General features: G+C 43.6%; 1 protein-coding gene across 36 annotated transcripts in view; it reads left to right on the top strand.

Annotated features, from left to right (window-relative positions):
* SORBS1 (sorbin and SH3 domain containing 1) overlaps positions 1–18,414 on the top strand; it is a 218,827-nt gene that overhangs the window by 48,809 nt on the left and 151,604 nt on the right. For 34 of the 36 annotated variants that reach the window (XM_046652429.1, XM_046652426.1, XM_046652431.1 and 31 more), the window contains exon 2: positions 10,874–10,962. The exons of the other annotated variants lie outside the window; for them this stretch is intronic. The gene's annotated coding sequence lies outside the window, so the exon portion shown is untranslated. The remainder of the gene's footprint in view (positions 1–10,873; positions 10,963–18,414) is intronic. 36 annotated transcript variants of the gene reach the window in all.

Raw genomic sequence — 18,414 nt, 5'->3', positions numbered from 1 at the left:
TGCTGGAGTTCTCTATCCAGCAGAGGTCTAACCTGGATATAAAAGCATCTTTTCTGAAGCTGGGCCAGCTGACCTGAGTGGCGACATGTAGCACCACTGGTAATTAGCTTAGCACTCAGTAGTTCTTGCCACATGCCACCGTGAGTGTCCATGGACTTTCTCCTCTTCTCTCTGCTAAAGGGAATTCTGTTGTCTAGTACTCAGCTCTCCCAGTTACCCTACCTTTCAAGGAGAATTTTGGCATGGTGAGCTCAGTTCCGGGTCTTTTTCACATAGAGGTATGGCAATGAGTAGAGGCTGAGTTGGAGGACCAGGAGATGTGGATGGTCGAAGTGTGTGTGTGTATGTGTAGGGGCTATATTTTTATCTGAAAAAGCCCAATCCTTGTATGAGAGAAGAAGGAATGGAGGCTAAAGGAAAGGAGAAGGAAGAGTGTTTATGAGCTGGAGAATGGGGAGATGGAGAGGAAAGGAGAGTTTTTAGAGGAATAGCTGCTGTCTGTATGAGATGCCAAGTGGAAGAGAAGGAGGAAGGATTTTACAGATAGTTTCCTATGTGTTAAGAATTTAATTCCCTCCTGTTGGTGTCTGACAAGGAAGCCAGTAACATTTTGAGCTAAGTTTTATTATGTTTGGGCTGGATTGTTTGCTCGCATGGCTACCAGGTGGAGACGGGGCTACACAGAGACCCTGTTGTGTTCACATTACACTGGTGTGTTCTGTCAGGACGGAGGCTGATTGTGGGGCAGAAGAACATGAGAAGCAGACTCTGGAGGGACGCGGTTTGAGGGAAACGCTCTGCGGTGGGCGTCCAGGGCTGGCGTGCCAGAGTCAGCGTGTAGCCTGGATTATTACCTCTGAACAAACTCCAGATCAGCTTCCTGCATTAAAAATAAAGAAAGATGTCAGAGTTCTCAGGTTCAGTGCTGATTTACTTTGTACTCTATTTCCGAAAAAATATAAGGCAGTTCAGACTTAGTGGGGAAGATGTAGTGATTCATTCACATTGTGGTTTTTTCCATCGAGAGGAAATTTACCCTGAGAAAAAGGAAAAGATTGAGTTTCTTCGCCATATTTTAATGACAGAAATATTATTGGAGAAGGATATTTAAATTTTTGTTCTGCAAGAAATTACTCTTTTGTACTCGTTCGAGATGGAGGTGGCTTAGCACAGAGAGGGTTTTTAAACCAAGGGAAGGAGCAGTGGCTGTTTGGTTTAGATAAAGAGAGTGCCTTCTTCTGCCAGTGTGCCTCCTGGGGTCCAATTGACCTGTTGCTCTGCCTGTTTGGTATTCACGTTCAGTAAGATGACTTCTAGAGGCTTAAGGACCCAGAATAAACAGCCTGCTGGAACTTGCAGGTCTGTGCGTGGAGGTGCTGGCTCCTATGAGAGCAGGAGAATTGCTTATGCTGAAGTGCCCAAAGGGTTGGCTTGACATCCAGAAGTTCAGGTGAGCATTGGTGCTTTTTGGGTACCAGGCAAGGGCAGAAAGAGGACCTGCCTTAGTTCCTCTCATATGTTGCTGGTGGGAGTGATAAGCAGCACAATCTTTTTAGCCCAGTTGCCAAGCTATTGGGCACCTTGAAATTGTCTATATTTTTTGATATTTTTAAGGGGCCTTGTATGAGTGCAGGAAGTGTCAGCTGCCTTCTGGTGTTTGAAACCATGTCCAGGGCAGACAGTCATTTCCTACCTAGCTTTAAAGGGTGTTGGGAAAGCAGCCCGCTGCTGGGGGAAGGCCCTGGTCAGTTCCTGGCCTCTCCATGGGCCACACCTGCCTTGTTCAGGCTGGCCTGTCTGCGGGCTGGGGAAATCCCGAGGCAGCCCTGATGTTATTGGTCACAATTCCTCAGCCATGCCAGTGTTTCTGAGAGGGACTCCTGGACCATAGGTGGCAAATGCTCCAAGGTTCTTGTGAGTAATGCGCATGCCTTGGACCCAAAGCAGATGGACTGAGTCTGAGTCTCTAGGGGGTTGGGGCTCCCTGGTGATTCCTTTGTACACTCTGGGTGGAAAGCCTCTGTGCCCCCTGCAGCCACTGGGCAGAACTGGGCGTTATGGTTAGTAAATTTGATGCCAGGAGATCCTGGGTTCAAATTTTATGGCCTGAAGGAAATTGGAGAAGGAAGAAGGGCGGGAAGTGCGCAGGTGTTGATTGAGTCCCAGCCGTGGGAAGATGCCATGCCTGGCGCTTTCCGTTACTCTTTCATTCAAGCTCACCCTCAGCCCAAGGTGCTGGATGTTATCAGTTATCATGCTCACGTACAGGGGAGGAAACGGAGTGTCAGAGATTGATAACTTGCTTAGGATCATGCAGTTGGTAGGTGGAGACCAGGCTTGACCAAAGTCTTCATTTTTCCTTTGTGATTGTAATCTCCATGCTAGAATGTTGAGTGTCTCCTCCAGAATGGCTGTGCAATAGAAGTGTGATGTGAGCCACATATGTAATTTAAGATTTTCTAGTAGTCACATTAAAAAGGTAAAAAGAGGGCCTGCCTGGTGGTGTAGTGGTTGAGTTTGTATGCTCCACTTCAGCGGCCTGAGGTTCACGGGAGATCCTGGGTGCAGACCTGCATACCGCTCATCAAGTCATGCTATGGTGGCATCCCACATAGAAAAAATAGAGGAAGATTGGCACAGACATTAGCTCAGGGACAATCTTCCTCACCAAAAAAAAAAAAAACAGGTAAAGAGAAACAAGTGAAATTAATTTTAACTATGTTTTCTTTAGCCCAAAATATCTAAAATATTATTTCAATATGTAATCAATATAAAAATGAGACATTTTACTCATTTTAATATTTATATTTTAAAATATACTCAAATGTATTTTAATATTTGTATTTTTTTCTGTACCAAGTCATCAAAATCCAGTGTGTATGTTACCCTTGTGCATCAAGTCACACTAGCCACGTTTCAAGGGCTCAGTGGTCATGTGTGGCTGGTGACTACCTTACAGCACAGCACAGCTCTAGCATCTCTTGACTGGAGAGGTGTGTCTTGCCTGGTAGCCCTGGGTAGCAAGGGGTCACAATTTTCTAAATTGCTGGTTTCCAAATGCCACAGGAGGAATCAGTGCTGGGCAGTCTGCGTGAGTGTCACCTGAGGAGGTTATTACAATTCCTCGGTCTAGAGCCCCAGGTGACTCTTCTGTGTAGCCCCATTGGAACCAACTGCACTAAAAGCATTCGCTGGGCAATTTACCCGGGTTCTTTGACTTTACCCCACCCCCTTTCAGGGACACTTGCATTCCAAGCACGTTCTTTGGGGGTGGGGGTGGTGGTGTGATGGGAGAGGTGGGGGAATGCGTGCCCTGAGGGCCTTTTCCCTCCCCTACTAAACAGAACTGCAGTTTCAGTGAAAAAAAGAAATCCTGCTTGTTTATCTGGATGTGATCGTGCATAAGGGGCTGGAACCTTCCCTTTGGGTGGCTGAGAGCAGGATCCTGTGTTCTCAGGAAAGGTGAGACAGAAGAACCAAAATATTTAGAGGAGAATGGGATACTGTGTACTTAAGCTGTGTTTTTTTCCAGTGGTTTGATTTTAAAATTTATTTGCTGACTTAGAGTAAGAAATTAGATCCCAAAAAGTTATAGTCCAGGGGTCCAAACCTCAGATGCCTCAGAGGCCAGGCAGGTGACATGCCATGAAGGGTGAGAGATTGCACATCGAGCTCACAGGAATGTTCTTCACTTTCACAAAAATGTTGCGGTCTCCCTTTTTTTCTGGAAATACAGGACCCTCTTGGTCTTTCATTTTCTGGCTGTTGGTAGAGAAATATTTCTCTTCTGTAAGAGAAAATGCAATGTAAGCACCATGGTAAATGGCAGCTGACGCTCGGCCTGGGCGTTTAGGGAGATGAGTCTGAGAGCTGTGCCTGTCTAAGGGGGAACAGCTACCCCCAGTTCCCTCCGACCCTTGTCCTTGAGGACCAGTGTCACCAGATCTTCCTATTTTAAGAAGCCACAAATCTACACTATTTAAAAGGTAAAATCTTTGGCTTTTTTTTTTTAGAAATAATTATAGACTCACAGGAAGTTGCAAAAAACAAAATGGTACAGGGTCCTATGTGAGCTTCCCCCAGCTTCCTCCAATGGTAACATCTTACATAACTATAGTACGGCATCAAAACCAGGAAATGGACACTGCTGCGATCTGCAGTCCCTGTTCACATCTCACCAGTTTATATATGCACTTGTGTGTGCGTGTGCATACGCATGCGTGTGTACTCTGTGCAGTTTTATCGAGTGTAGATTTGTGTAACCACCACCGCAGTCCAGAAAGTCTTCAGTTTTTAAATTGTTTGTGCAGATATCTCAAGAACTCTGTTTAGGTCTAAAGAACATGCCGTTGGCCTGCTGTTAAGCTTTCAGTTTTCAACTTGTATTCTAGACTAGCCCTTTGATTGTTTTTTTTTCAGATAAAATTCATGGAATAGAAAACTCACCATTTTAACTCTTTGAAAGTATACAATTCAGTATTTTTTAGTATATTCACAGTGTTATGCAACTATCACTACTACCTAATTCCAGAACATTTTCATCACCCCAAAAAGAGACCCTGTGTCCTTTAGCATTCACTCCTCCTTCCCTCCCTCCCCTTAGCCCCTGGTAACCACGAATCTACTCTCTGTCTCGGTGGATTTGTCTGTTCTGGCCATTTCATACAAATGGACCCATCCTGCCGTATGTACTGATCTTTTGTGTCTCACTAGCCCTTTCATTTTACAGAGGAAGAGACTTGGGACCAGAGAGGGAAAGTGGCGTGCTCATGAGTATACTGCTAGTGAGTGGCCAAGTCTGGACTTGCACCCAGAGCCAACACTCTTTGTCCCATACCTTTCTGCCTCTCGTGATTCAGGTCTTCATTTTATTATATTCATATTATTATAATAGTATGATGACAATGATGAAACTACCACCCAGCTATTTCTTTTCAGTTGATTTTAATAAATGTGCTTAACAACAGAATCTTTTCTGTTACTTGTGCTGAGTGTTAAGGTTCTTCAGGGAGTCACTGTGGAAATGGGAATTGTAAGAGAGAAAACAAGTTAATTCAATTTAGTGTACCTTTACTGAGTACCTGCTTTGTGCCAAGTTCAGGGCCAAAAGGGATGAGTTAGATTGGACCCTAATGATCAAGGGATAGTCAGTTGGGGGAAACAGACAGAAGAAAGGATTTGAGGATATTGAGGTAGATGTCATGATTGCGGGGTAGAGGGGGACGGCTTCAAAGGGCATCATCATTTGAGGGATGAGAGGGAGCTAAGAGGTACTGAGGCAGCAGAAGGAGAGGCCTGAGCAAAGGTTTGGACTCTAGGAATGGTACGTCTACACACATAGCTGAGCTGTGAGCTGACTGGTGATAGAGGCTGAAGTGGGAAGCTGGGGTATTGGAGATACGGCAGAAAGAGTGGGCTTGGGTCAGATCCCTGAGAGTCTTGAGGTCATCAAAGGTCAGATACCCCTGTAGATGTCTGAATTTTTCAAGCCGAGGATGGCTGAATGGAAGCAGAGTAGGAGAAGCCAAATTGGGAATTGAGTCTCCAGGGGAATACCCAAGTGTGAGCAGTTGGGGTGGGTATAGGGTATACAGTGGTAGAACCAGTATCTAAGAAGCAACAAGACTGAAAAGAATCAAGGCAAGAGAAACCGGGAGACCATTCCAGAGGCTATGCCATGATGAAGTTATTCATTCCATAGGGCATCTTTGGAGGGCTCTTAGCCCTGTTCCCACTGGCCTGCCTCCACCTCTTCGTTCACCCACTCAGCAGCGATTTAATGAGCACTTGCTTTGTGCCAGGGACTGTCGTGGTGCTGGGGTTACAAGCAATGAACAAGTCAGGCAAGATTCCTCTGGAAGGCAGCATGGATAAATAAGATAATAACGGATTGTGATATGTTCTACAAAGGTTGCTTTTGCAGATGAGACTAAGGTTAGGTAGTCAGGGCTGGCCTCAGTCAAGAGTTGGTAACTGATCTGAGGTCCCAATGGTGAGAATACCTCAGGCCTGGCAAGAGGTTGGGAAAGAGCTTTGTAGTCAGAGAGAACCGCAAAAGCAAAGACCCTAGAGGGAAGGAGCCTCTGGCCATCTGCAGGGGTGGGGGTACTCTGGGCTTAGCCAAGATTTTCTCGCTGGGCCGGAAATCAGATAGAACAAGTATCTTGTGGAGGTGTCTTGTCTTAGGAGTAGAGGGGGAGGGGGGAGGGAACCACCCCCTTTGGGAGGAAGAAAAGCATATCCCAGTGGAAGAAAGTATGAAGTCACTGAATCATTCAAAGTAGGCGTGCTTTTTTTCTTTTTAAAAGGGGAGCTAAAAATCATTTTGCTATTTTTCAACTAATTTTATTCTACTTTATGAGCTTTCTGACGTTCAGAGAACTTGGAAACCTTCATTCTCCCTCCTACTGAATCTGTGGAGTGGGTGGGAGATTTTTAAAAACCTCCCACAAACCCACTTTCCTCTGCCAATGGGTGTGGACGGAGGACAGCTGGGCAGTGGGACCAGAGGCGAGAGATGTTTGAGCCACCTTGGCATTGAGCATTTTGGAAGCTTCAGTGGTGTTCAAGTCCTGAGGATGAGGCACTGGGCATGGCCCCAGTGGGATTTGCTCTGGGAAATAGGGTCAAAAAATAGTACTTTTTCAAGGTCAAAAAAGGAGTTCATTTTGCATATTGTAGAAAGTCACTTAAAATAATAAATGTAGCGTGATATTTAAAAAAGCACAAAAGAAATAAGATAATTATTCTGATTTCTTTCTTTCCGGAGTCAGTCAGCCTCAAGCTCAGTTGCGGATTTTCTTCAATTCTAGACGAACCTTCTGAGCAGGGTCCTTCCTAGTCCACTAAGTTACTGGCCTAATTAGTGGCTGCTTAGATTTCAGAGGCTAGTGACAAGTCTGAGTAGTTGGGAAATGGGTTGGCTCGATCATCTTTTAGCTGGGAGACATGAAATTTGAATTGTGTCTTGAAGGAACTTGGAGAGTTTGAAGGCACTATGTTGGGATATGGTGATTAGTCAGTCAAACAAACAAAAGACCCCTTAAAACTTAAACAAAAAGGCAAGCACGAGTAAGTGCTTCATGATGTCAAGGAGAGAGACAGAGTACTATGAGAACAGGTAACCTGAGAGGCTCCCGATGGTCCAGAGCTGGTTGGCTGGTCTGGATTGATGTTTGGTAGGAATGAAGGTGGCTAATGTGACTTTCACAACATCCAGTATTGTCCTATATTCTTGGGATGGGGTGGAGATGAGGAAATAAATGAGAGAGGTGATGGTTCAAGGTGTTTGGCAGGGCCTAGAGCAACTCTTGTGATTTCTTTTGGAGAGGTGAGTCAGAGAAGGGTTATATTTTAGGTAAGGACATCATGGTACTGCAGGAAATAATGGATTGCCTAAAAATTAAGGACCACCAGAAGGGGCAAATTAGTATCTTGCACTTTTCCTGGACTTCTGCTCCACCTACGCTTGAGCCGAATTTGCATTATGGCTCAAGTGGAGGACCCTTAGGTTGAAGGGAAAGCTCGGGAGACTCCTTGTTCTAGGGAGAGATACTATGGATTGCTGCTAGGCCTTGCAATCAGGAAGGCTGACCTTGGTCAGTCGTGGGTATCTCTGGTGCTGGGCTGTCTGAAGGTCACCTGGTAGCATCTGGTGATGTTGGCTAAGAGATCTTTCTAGGCTGGTCCATTCAGGGAAGCATCTTACTCCCATCTCTCATTTTTGTGGTACACAGCGTTAACTTTGCCATTCCTGGCTTGAGATTGCTTACGTCATTACCTGACCACAAAGTGGAACTCTGGGAAGAGAAGTGCTCAGCTAGCTTGGCAGGTTTCCAGGCATTGCATTGATCTGCAGTATCTTGTTCTTTGGTGGGCAGTAAGGACCTGATCAGAGTGCTGTGTGCTTTGGAGCTATTCCTCGAAGGGCACTTTCGATGACTGGATGCTCCCAGACCGTTTGCTCTGCTGTAGGGTGAGCCTACCCAGATGTACAAGGGCTCAGATCTGCTGAGACTGGACAACTCCAATAGTTTATCTGGAGGCACTGGCATTGGGTCATGGTATATAGGCACTGGGGCAAAGAGGGAGGCCCCCTTCACTTACCCAGTTGCCGTGCTGGCTGCTGGCATTCTGTGTTTTTTAGTTTATTTAAAATAAAAAGGAGTTAAGTGATGGTTGTCATAATGTGATGTAGGGAGTGGGTAAACATACTAAGAATGTGCAACTCCCCCAAAGCCTGGATCCTTGACTCCTTCCTGGAGGATGCTGAGTTAATAACCTTGAGGAGATTGTTCTGGAGCTCCTGAAGCCTCTGAATGAAAGATACCCATTTGGAAAAGGGTATCAGAGTGTGGGCATTGGAATATCTTGACTAATCCCTGGGCCTCTAAACCAGAGATTCTGATTTAGTAGGTCTGGGGCCCAGGAGGTTTTTTTTAGTTTTTAGGTGATTCTCATTTTTGGCCAGATTTGTGAACCTGCTTACTGGTTACAGATCAGGGAAGTGAATTTTGCTTCCTTGTTTATCCTCTTACTGGCCTTGAACCCTAACCGAGTCTGTATATTTAGTCTTGACTCCTCTTTATGCCCCTTTCCAAAAGTTTGTCTTCTGGGAATGCTGTCCCCTGGCTTTGCCTCAGCCCAGATCAGGGCTGGCGGCTCATCCTTTTCTTATCCGTGAAGAAAAAGAGTACTCCACCTGGGGATTTTGATGGGCAGATATTCTGGGATATTTTCTCACAAAACTCCTGCTTGAGGCTTGACTGCATAGTAGATTCTGGCCATAGAAATCCAGGCCCTGAGCGACTGTCTTGTGACTGGCACAGGGAAAAATCTACTTACTGTCTTCTCAGAGACATCATGGAGTACTGGAAATACTGGAAGCCTCAGTGTTTCTAACCCCATGTTTCTTGGGCCCTTCTGACTCTAGGATAGCATGGGTTGCCCTGAGGGAATCATAAGTGGTCATTGCCAGGGAGCAGGGCTGAACTGGCAGCATTCTTGATAAGGGCACTTGGCAAGATAAACTTCCAAGAGTGCCTCTGTGGGGCTGTGCATCGAGTCTCAGCAGATGTTGGGTCATGTGGCACAAAGCAGGGGTCTTTAAGATCCATAAGGTAACATGAAATCCAGGCAAAGCCAAATTGGAGGGGCTCTTCTCACTTCTTGCTTTTGCCCGTGTTGTCCTGCTGCCTATAATTCCCACCTTCCCCTCAGTTCGCCTCTGCCTGCTCCACTCCCATCCTGCTTTAGGATTCCTCAGGCCTCTGTCCTGCTGGGGAGCATCTAGTCACCTCAGCTGCACTAGGAGCCCCTGCTTAGTGCTCCCATAACACCTGTGCCTACTCAGCTCTTTCTGTTTATCCATCCATTTAGAATTGTTGGGTGTCTGGATCTTTAACAGAGCGACTTCAAGGCAAGAACTGGATCTTGTTTATCTTTGTGTCTCCACCACCTTGCACACTGCTTTGTGTGGAATAGGCTTCAGTAAATATCTGAGTGAAAAAATCAATACATTCTTGGAGGGGATGATATAAATAACTCCCGCGAAGATGTTATAGTTGAACATTGTTCGTTTATTACAGTGCTAGCATCTGTACGTAAGCTTATTTATAACCTTGTATTCAAGATGCATATTAAGGAACATTTTTCTAGCATGAAGAGCATTTCAGACAGTTTAGGACATTAACTGAGCACTTTGAAAGTAGTAGATGCATGATATTTGCAAGAGTTTTTTTGTACTTAAGCAGCAAAATTATTGAAAATGTCACATTAGGACATGAACCCTTAGGGAACCTGATAACTTACTCTTGTGTATTCTTTGCTAAATGAAGGTATGGCAAGCATTTTAGTACAGAGTGGGTTGGATACTTCATCTGTAGTTCCTTGAATTTGGTATTAGCTTTGAGACACACACACACATATGTATGTGTGTGTGTGTGTATATATATATATATATAAATAAATATTTTTTGCTTCATAATATAAGACTACTAAGCAATGGAGCATGGAGAAAGAATCCTGGATTGGCACTCCAGAGACCTAGGTTCTAGAATTAGCTCCGCCTCTAACTGTGGGAGTGGGCAAGTCAGTTTCCTGCTTATATTTAACTTGTATAAAATGGGAGTGTTGTACTTGTTCAGGAGTTGCAAATGTCTACAGGAATGAGGTTACCAACTTAAGTTGCTGTATGTACTCTACCATTTTTTTCTCTTGGAACTCAGCCTCTTTGTTTTGTGTTCTCACTTTTGTTAGAATCATAGGAGAGGGAAATAATTTCTGTAACCTCCGCAACAATACTGCAGGGGCAGTGATAAGCACAGCTCTGTTCTGTGTTGAGACAGTAGGGAGCGGTAGGGACTGTGACATATTGGAGTAGCCAAGCTGGCTTATGAAGGGCGCTGCTACTAGCACCAGCTGATCATTTTCAGATGTGAATGTGGGCTGTGTTGACAGATCCTCTGCTTTTTTTTTTTTTTAGAGGAGCCAGAAATCTGGGATTTTATCTGATGTCTCTGATTTTTAAATTCTGTCTCAAATTTTCTAAACCTATCCTGCAGATAAATATAATACTTCTACAGGCTAGATGTGACCCATTGAGCTTTTGGTTTGTGATCCCTGTTACAAATGATCTCTAAAGCTTCTTTCTGCCCAAGATCCACTGATTCTAATGGGGGCCATCTCAGCTGGTGAACTAGATTCTTGTTCTATTTGGGAAAGTCAGGCTAGGAAGGGAGCGGGGCTGGAAGAGGAGGATGTGGGCTTTGAGTCTAAACAGGGTGCTTGGCGATTGGTGTTTGGATGGCCTCCTTGGAAGGAGGTCACAGGGTGCCTGATTCACACGTGGTGTTTTGTATGTTTGTCATTTCAGGGGTTGGCATTTGTTGGAAGAGTTTGTGAAACCCTCTCCCTGCCCAGAGCTCCGGGACCAATGCATCTTTCCACTACCTTAAAGCACTGGTGAATATATGCATTTTTTTTTTTTCTTCTGCAGTGAAGGGAAATCTTTTCAATGGACCGTAGAGTGTGATTTTCAGAGAACCGCACTGTCCTTTCTACTATAGAAGGAAGGACACTGGGCTAGGCCTAGGTGTATCTGGGTTCTGCTACCTTCTTGATTCTGTGGTTTTTACTGTGGGATCTTAAGTGAATTGTTTGACCTCTCTGGGCCCCAGGTAGAGAAATGAATCCTGTCCTGCTTAAATGAGAGTATGTGAGAATGCTTTAAAGGGGATGAGGTGCTGGGCAAATATAAAGTAATCCTATTTGGCTCTGAGATGTAGACAGGGCAATTCTAAACTAACAAATTAAAATATGAACACATATGTCGAAACATGGATTTTTAAATACCTATTTTCTGAGCCCTCCAGAGTGTTTCTTCAGGAGATTTGCATTTCCTTTTTTTTCCCCTTCCCACCACTGTAGCTGCCGTTTTCTTGAAGGATGAATTAACTGTATTCCACAATTACCTTCATTTTTATTTGAGATCAGATAACTCCACAGTTAACAAATGTTCTTCCTTTTTTGAAAGAAACTTAATTACTCATCACAGCAGGTAAATGTCTTGCTTCTGTGGCAGTTGAAAGAGGCAAAAATGGATCCTTAACAAAGTGTTCCAATGCTGAGATGAGGATGCTTCAAGGCATGCTAGCTAGTTGATGTTGAAGTTCTCCCCTGAGCTGTTGAGGAGAAGGACCACCATGAGCCAGAGAGGCAGTATGACCCCTACATCTTGATTCCAGCCACACTTTGTTGAGAAAAGCTGGCTTTTTTGATGCTGACTGCCTGGTCAGCTCCCATCATGTGGAACAGGTGCTCGTATGACCAGTGACACACACCCCAATGTCATTGCCACTTGGGGAGCTTGCAGACTGCTGGGGTTGGAGTGGGAAGGAAAGGCAGTCAGGATAGGTGGGGCCCAATTCAGGCATGGGAGGCTATGTCTAAAGGGACACAGTGGACATTCTGGGTCCTACAACCGGAGTCCCACCAATAGGCAGGAACAGCTCTGTGGTGGGAGCCCTCAGGGAAGCACTTTGAGCTGGGTGGGTAGTTATGGGTGGGAGAGTGGTATGAAATGAGATCAGTGGTAGGTGGGAGCCAGATCCTGTAGGCTGTAATACGGAGTTTGGATGTTACCCTCAGTACAATTGGATACTGTTGGAGAAGTCTGAGTAGAATAATGATGTGATCTTCTTTGTGCTTTAAAATTATTTCTCTGGGTCCTGAATGGAGAACAGACTTGGGAGGCAAGAGTAGAATCAGTGTCATCTGTAAGAGGCCCTTCCAGTGGTCCAGGCAAGAGATAAGGATGTGGCTTGGATTAGCATGGTGATTGTCGAATGATGTGAATGGTCAAACTCAGGATATATTTTGAAGGTAGAGCCTGCTAGATTGGGTATGGGGTATGGGCAAAAAGAAGAGTCAAGGATGAGTCCAGTGTTTTTGGATGGGTGAATAATGTTGCTATTTACTGAGATGGGGAATAAAGAGGGAGGTTTGGGGGGGGTACCCTGAGAGTTCTGTTTGGGACATGTTAAGTTTGAGATGCCCATTTGATGTTCTTGTAGAGATTTAGAGTTGACTGGGGCTGGAAGTGGTACCTTTGAGAGTTATCAGCACGCAGATGGTGTTTAAAGCTATGAAACTGGATGAGATCACACTTAGGGAGAGAAAGGAAGGATAGGTAGGATTTGGAAAGAGAAAAGAGGAAAGGCAAAGGGTGGATTTTCCATATAAAATCCGTACTGAGAAGTAAATGAAGACATATGCTAAAGAATATGGTATGATTCCATGTAATGCAAATATAAATTATTCAAATAAGATATGATATAAAAATAGCAATAAAGCTTCACCTTACATAAAAAATTTGAAACACTGTAACTCCTTCAAATCAAGAAACTTAGTTTTAGAATTGCATAATTTTAAATCTGGTCAGCTGAGTGAATTATAAACTGCATTTACGCAGTTGGCACATGGCCGTGCCTTTGGCTGGCGAGCAGCAGGATCCAGCGTCCTTTGCCAATAATAGCCTGTAATCTATACTGTTCTTTATGTGCACTGGAACTTCTACAAGCCATTTTGATGATTAAGTTTAATGTGTTGTTAATACATTTCAGATCTTTTTCATCCTACAGTCATATCATCCAAAAGTTCATTAAATGAAAGAAAAAAGTTCACTGAGTGAAAGTGCCTGAAAATCAGTAATTTTGCAAAGTTAGATGTGATAAAATTCTGTGAAAAGTCAAACAGGACCATGATTTGCAGGGCCACGATTTAGGAAATATTTAGAATATCTTTGAAATATCGAGGATAAAGGCTCCAACATAAAAAGCAAAAATATACCGCGATGGTTGTAGTAGATGTACGTGTTTCGGGTACCACCCATATACCCCTTAACTGCCGTTGACTGCTGTGAGAATCAGTTCTGGATCATAGATGTTTTCCTCTGTTTGTGGGCTTCTGGCACAAAGTGCAGCTCTTCTGTATTGTTTTTGTCCATTTCCCAGAGAAAGTGCCCCACTGAGCTTCCGGCACAATCTCATTGGGCTCCTTAGTTGTTCCATTTTCAGGTAACCTGGTGAGTTTCCTTAGTCTTGTCATCCCCAGCCACCCTAGACAGTTTTGCCCCCTTCCCACAGTTACCAGCTCAAAGCCTGCCTCCCTCCTCCCTCTCGCCCGGGCTTCAGGCCCCACCTGTCTCCGACTTGCCCTAGTGAGCCTAGCCTCTCAGTTTGGCTCTCCCCAGAGGCTTTTGAATAGCCTCAAGATTGCCTTTTTTGAAAACATTTTTGCTTTTTCCCCAGGCCTCATCTTTTCAGGCCTTTTGTGAAAAGGACAAAAGAGTGGGAAATCAGTGCAGTTATTGCGGGCAGTGTGATAAGCAGCATTCTAAAATGTGCTATTTCAGATCGCTTGGGTAACAGGCAGTCTCAACTCTCTTTAACATGTATTTCAAGACCCCCGTATTTCAGTGAAAATTATTCTCAGCGGTACTTCTGGAGCGTCTAATCTCTGGAAAATAAGCATTGATTGTGTAGCATTCTAGATCTGTAACCAATGGTTTATGGCAAAAATGAAGGTTTCAGTGGAATGGTATTCATGATGACTGGCATCAACCCTGGTTTTCATTTGTCTTCTTTTCTCACAGAGTGGAACGTAAATAAAATTAAAAAGAAAGAAACTTACTGACAATCATGCGGGGAGGATTTCTCCTCCTTGCTTCCTTCTTAGTAAGTGATTTTAGGAATTAAAAAAAAGATGGTACCTTCCCGTGTCCCTGGAGACTTAGAGCGGTGGGGCATTTAAAAATGGTGGTATCTTCCTTAAGTTAGAAAGCAGAGTGCAGCCTCTTGGCTTGTGTGTGTGTGTGGACCATCTCAGGAGGAGATGCTGGAGATGAGTAGGCTTGTGGGGAGGGCAGTGGTGTAGGAAGGAGGCTTTTCACTCTATACCCTACATTTTTTGGTACCATGTTTATGTATTAGCTTTAGAAAGCATGATAGTATCCTTTGCAGACTTAAGAAATTATCTAAGAAAACTTCAATTTCCTTCACTGCTTGGTTTTGTGGTGCTCTTGCCCAGGGGGTATTGTGACTGAGGCCGTTGCCTCTTCAGTGTCCTTTGCCTTTATCTGTTCTGAGGCTTCATGTTCATCGGTAAGTTGGGACCAGGCTTCTTTAACTTGAATTTCAAATTTTTGCATGTATAGGGATATGTCAATCAGGCCAATTTCTTCTTTTCTCCTTCCTTTCCTTCTTTCGGAAAGGATTTAAGGCTGTTTCTGGCCAATGTTTTATTCAGTTGTTTTAGACAAATATGAATTTGAAATGAGGTGCGCTTGCCGTGAGTTGAGCCATAAATTATCATCCTTTCAACTGGACATTTCCGTGTTGCCCTTTAAAGCAAAGTCTCATTGCATTGTGAAACAGGACATGGGATTTGGAATCCATTGTCGTTGATAGTTTCTAACCCCAGAGTTCAGTCAAATTTAAAAGCAACCCAAACTCATTTTCCTCATCTTAAGAATCTCAGCTACTGTAGGAAAATGCTCAAAATGGGATTTGCGTAAGTGGTCCCTTTTCTGAAAGTGAAGGCTAGAATTCAGTCTCTAGGACCAAAGCTGCTGATCACCACACTGCTGTTTGGAGTGTGTGCTGTTGGGGGCAGTTTCTGTGGGGTCATTGTCTACAAGTATCTCCCTGGGCTGCCATATTGGTTTGTGTCACCAGAGGTTCATAGGTCGCTTTCTGGCCAAAGTTATTGTGTCCTACAGAGACATAATAACCATTTTGTACAGCAGCAACATTTCTCAGGTGTTGGTGTTTCTCCAAGAGATTTACACATTTGATTTTGTACTTTTTAAACAGGAAGTTGTATCACATTTGCTAACCATGTGTAAAAACAAGATATTTTCTCCTTTTCCATCCAGTGACTACGAACAGTGAAACACATCATTGTCTTTTCTCTTTTTTTTCCTAGTTTGGGGAAGTAAACATGAGATCGTACTTGGGGTTATCGCTAAAACCGACAGATCAACATCATCTCCAGTGATTACTGAGTGTGATGGGAAGAAATCATTCTGATTGCTCCACTGACTAATTTAGACAAGGCACCATCTGATTCCTACTTCACAGCAGTGCCCTCATCCTGCAGTCCCCTTATCAACATAGAGATGACTCACCCTGTTTTGCTCAGAGAGATTTTTCTCTGGTCTGCTGATTATGGCAGTGATTAAATAAAAATGGTTTCTGCAGAGGTATGCTTGAAAAAATGACTGCGTTATTTGTGCTTGAACTTGCACAGTTGAACTTTCACTATTATAATCATTTAGGTGTTGGTTCTTAGGCTTTTGGCAGGGAGGGGTCAAGAACCCCTCTAAGGCACATCCTCGCATGCACAGTTTGCATATATAATACTTTTAGATTTTCAGGAGGTGACACTTCCTACCCGGTTATCGTGCCTTCTAACTTAGTCACACAAACCATTAGTGTACCATTGTAAAATCGGTTGCATCTGGACAGCTCTGAGTGGTAGGTCCCACTCTAGGATGGCATTTCTATTAGATGGAGAAAATTTAGTGAAGATAGCTGTGTTTAAGGCAGCCTAACTTCAGTGAAACTTGCAGCTTCCAGAATTGTCCCAATATGGGCTCAACAGCTGGAAATACTCTTATGTGAATTGTTATTGTTTTAATAAAAAAAGGAGGTAGAGGCACCTTTATCCTTTTTGCTTTTTAACAGCTAATTTCATTTTTTTCTCAAGTTCATTTATTCCTGCTTCCCCCCTCCTCTGGCCAAGAGAAAAGTTATTATAGAAAAAGTTATTATAGGTTTAAAAAAAAGTGTATAGAGATCAACCTTCATTTTCCAACAAAATTTGTGTTTCTAGATGTTGCATTTGTTCCTGAGTTAATCATGTTTATAGCATTTTTTTTTTTTTTTTTTTTTTGCTGAGGAAGATCAGCTCTGAGTTAACATCTGTGCCAGTCTTCTTCTATTTTATATGTGAGTTGCTGCCACAGCATGGTTGACGTGGTGCAGGTCCATGCCCAGGATCTGAACAGGTGAACCTGGGTGCTTAAGTGGAGCACGATGAACTTAACCACTAAGCCATGGGGCCAGACCCAATGTTTATAGCATTTTTGTCCTTTGTGGCAGGTTGCAAACCAGCTGTCCACTAAATACCAGTGTTTTAAAAGTTTTTGAATTAAGTGACCAGAACTTTAAATGTCAGGACATTTTACATAATTTGATTTCTAGCTGCTCTTGACAATTAGAATATCTCTCGGTTTTGGGCCATATTCTTGCATGGAACAGTGTGGGCTGGAGTGGAACCAGCAGTTGTCCCCTCACATGGGGCACACGAGTCCCAGTTTGCTGCAGTGCCCACACCACCCATTGTTACCTGTTTGGCCCTCTCAGGCTATTGGTTTTGTAACCCCTGACTTACAGTTTCAGTTTAAAATCCTATCTTGAAAAATCAAGGGATCTTGAGATTCAGCAAAAACATCATTTTGACATCCTCCTTTTTAAATCATGGAAACCAAATTTAAAATGATAGGGAGAGGGGGCCGGCCCCGTGGCCCAGTGCTTAAGTTCGAGCGATCTGCTTCGGTGGCCCAGGGTTTCGCTGGTTCGAATCCTGGGCGTGGACATGGCACTGCTCATCAGGCCATGCCGAGGTGGTATCCCACATGCCACAACTAGGAGGACCCACAACTAAAAATATACAGAACTGTGTACCAGGGTGCTTTGGGGAGAAAAAGGAAAAATAAAATCTTAAAAAAAAAAAAGAAAGGAAGAAAATAGTTGGGGCAGTGCAGTAGTGAAACAAATGTTTTTGTCCTTAAAGAGATTTGTGCATTTTTAAATGAGGGGAAGGAAAGAAAGCAATAATGTAATTTTTAAGTATTCTTTACAAATACAAAATCATTATTAGTTTTGAAACATAGCATGCACTCTGTATAATGTAGTTTGCTCATAAAATTTGCATCTTGGGAACATTTATATAAATCTACTAATTATATTTGCTCTTAAATATTTCCAATTTTTTTCTTTCAAGTAGAACTGAACTACTGAACTTGAAGGAGCTGAACATTTCTTAGTTTTTCCCTTTTTACAATAAGCAGACAAAAATATAAAACTGTTTCATTAAAATGTTGGTGACTTCTGTCACCCAGAGTTGTTAGTTTTTTGGGCCCTGGTTCCTTCCAAAGCATCCGGTAGATTACAGGAAGGGAACTTCACATGAACAAGGCAAAGCCAGCAAACCCACCGAGAGCTTTAACAACCATCTGCCTTTAATCTAAACCAGCCCCGTTTTATGAGCTATTGTGATCAGCAGTTTCTATTTCCTCGAATAATGCCTTTTTCCTTTTAAAATCCTTGTGAACTTCTGAAAACGAAATGCTAACCAGGATAGAGACAACAGCTCGATCCTTTTTCGTTTTTAGCTTCTTGGGTTTAGGGTGAAAGCTCATCCTGGACTTTTCACATGCTGACCAGGGGATGAGGAGACTGGAATTTTCCCCTGGCTGCTGGCTGGGCCCCGACTTGCCACCTACCCTAGGACAACCTACCGACCCTGGGCTTGCTTTGTTTCTTACATAAAATGAGATCATGTTTGGGTTTCCCGCAAACACTGACAATCTAGAATTCCCTTGTTCTGTCACACACAGCACTCACTCAGTGCTAGCATGTGTTCTGGAAAACTCTGGAGTACTGGCTACATCACAAGTTCTATGGAGTGAGAAGAGCAGAGTCCCCATGGAGAAGGGTTCCTAATGTCATCATTTATTCCTCGTGGTTACCTGTAATAAACACAAAAGAAGCACTAAGTCTTATGAGTCTTGTACTGTGAGCTCATGATGTAACCCTGAACTCGCAGCACTGGGAGAGAACTCCAGCTCTG

This window comes from Equus quagga, chromosome 2 (genome assembly GCF_021613505.1).
Source record: "Equus quagga isolate Etosha38 chromosome 2, UCLA_HA_Equagga_1.0, whole genome shotgun sequence".
Classification (NCBI taxonomy): Eukaryota; Metazoa; Chordata; class Mammalia; order Perissodactyla; family Equidae; genus Equus; species Equus quagga.
Note: the sequence above shows the minus strand (reverse complement) of the source record. Positions and strands in the feature narration are given on the sequence as shown.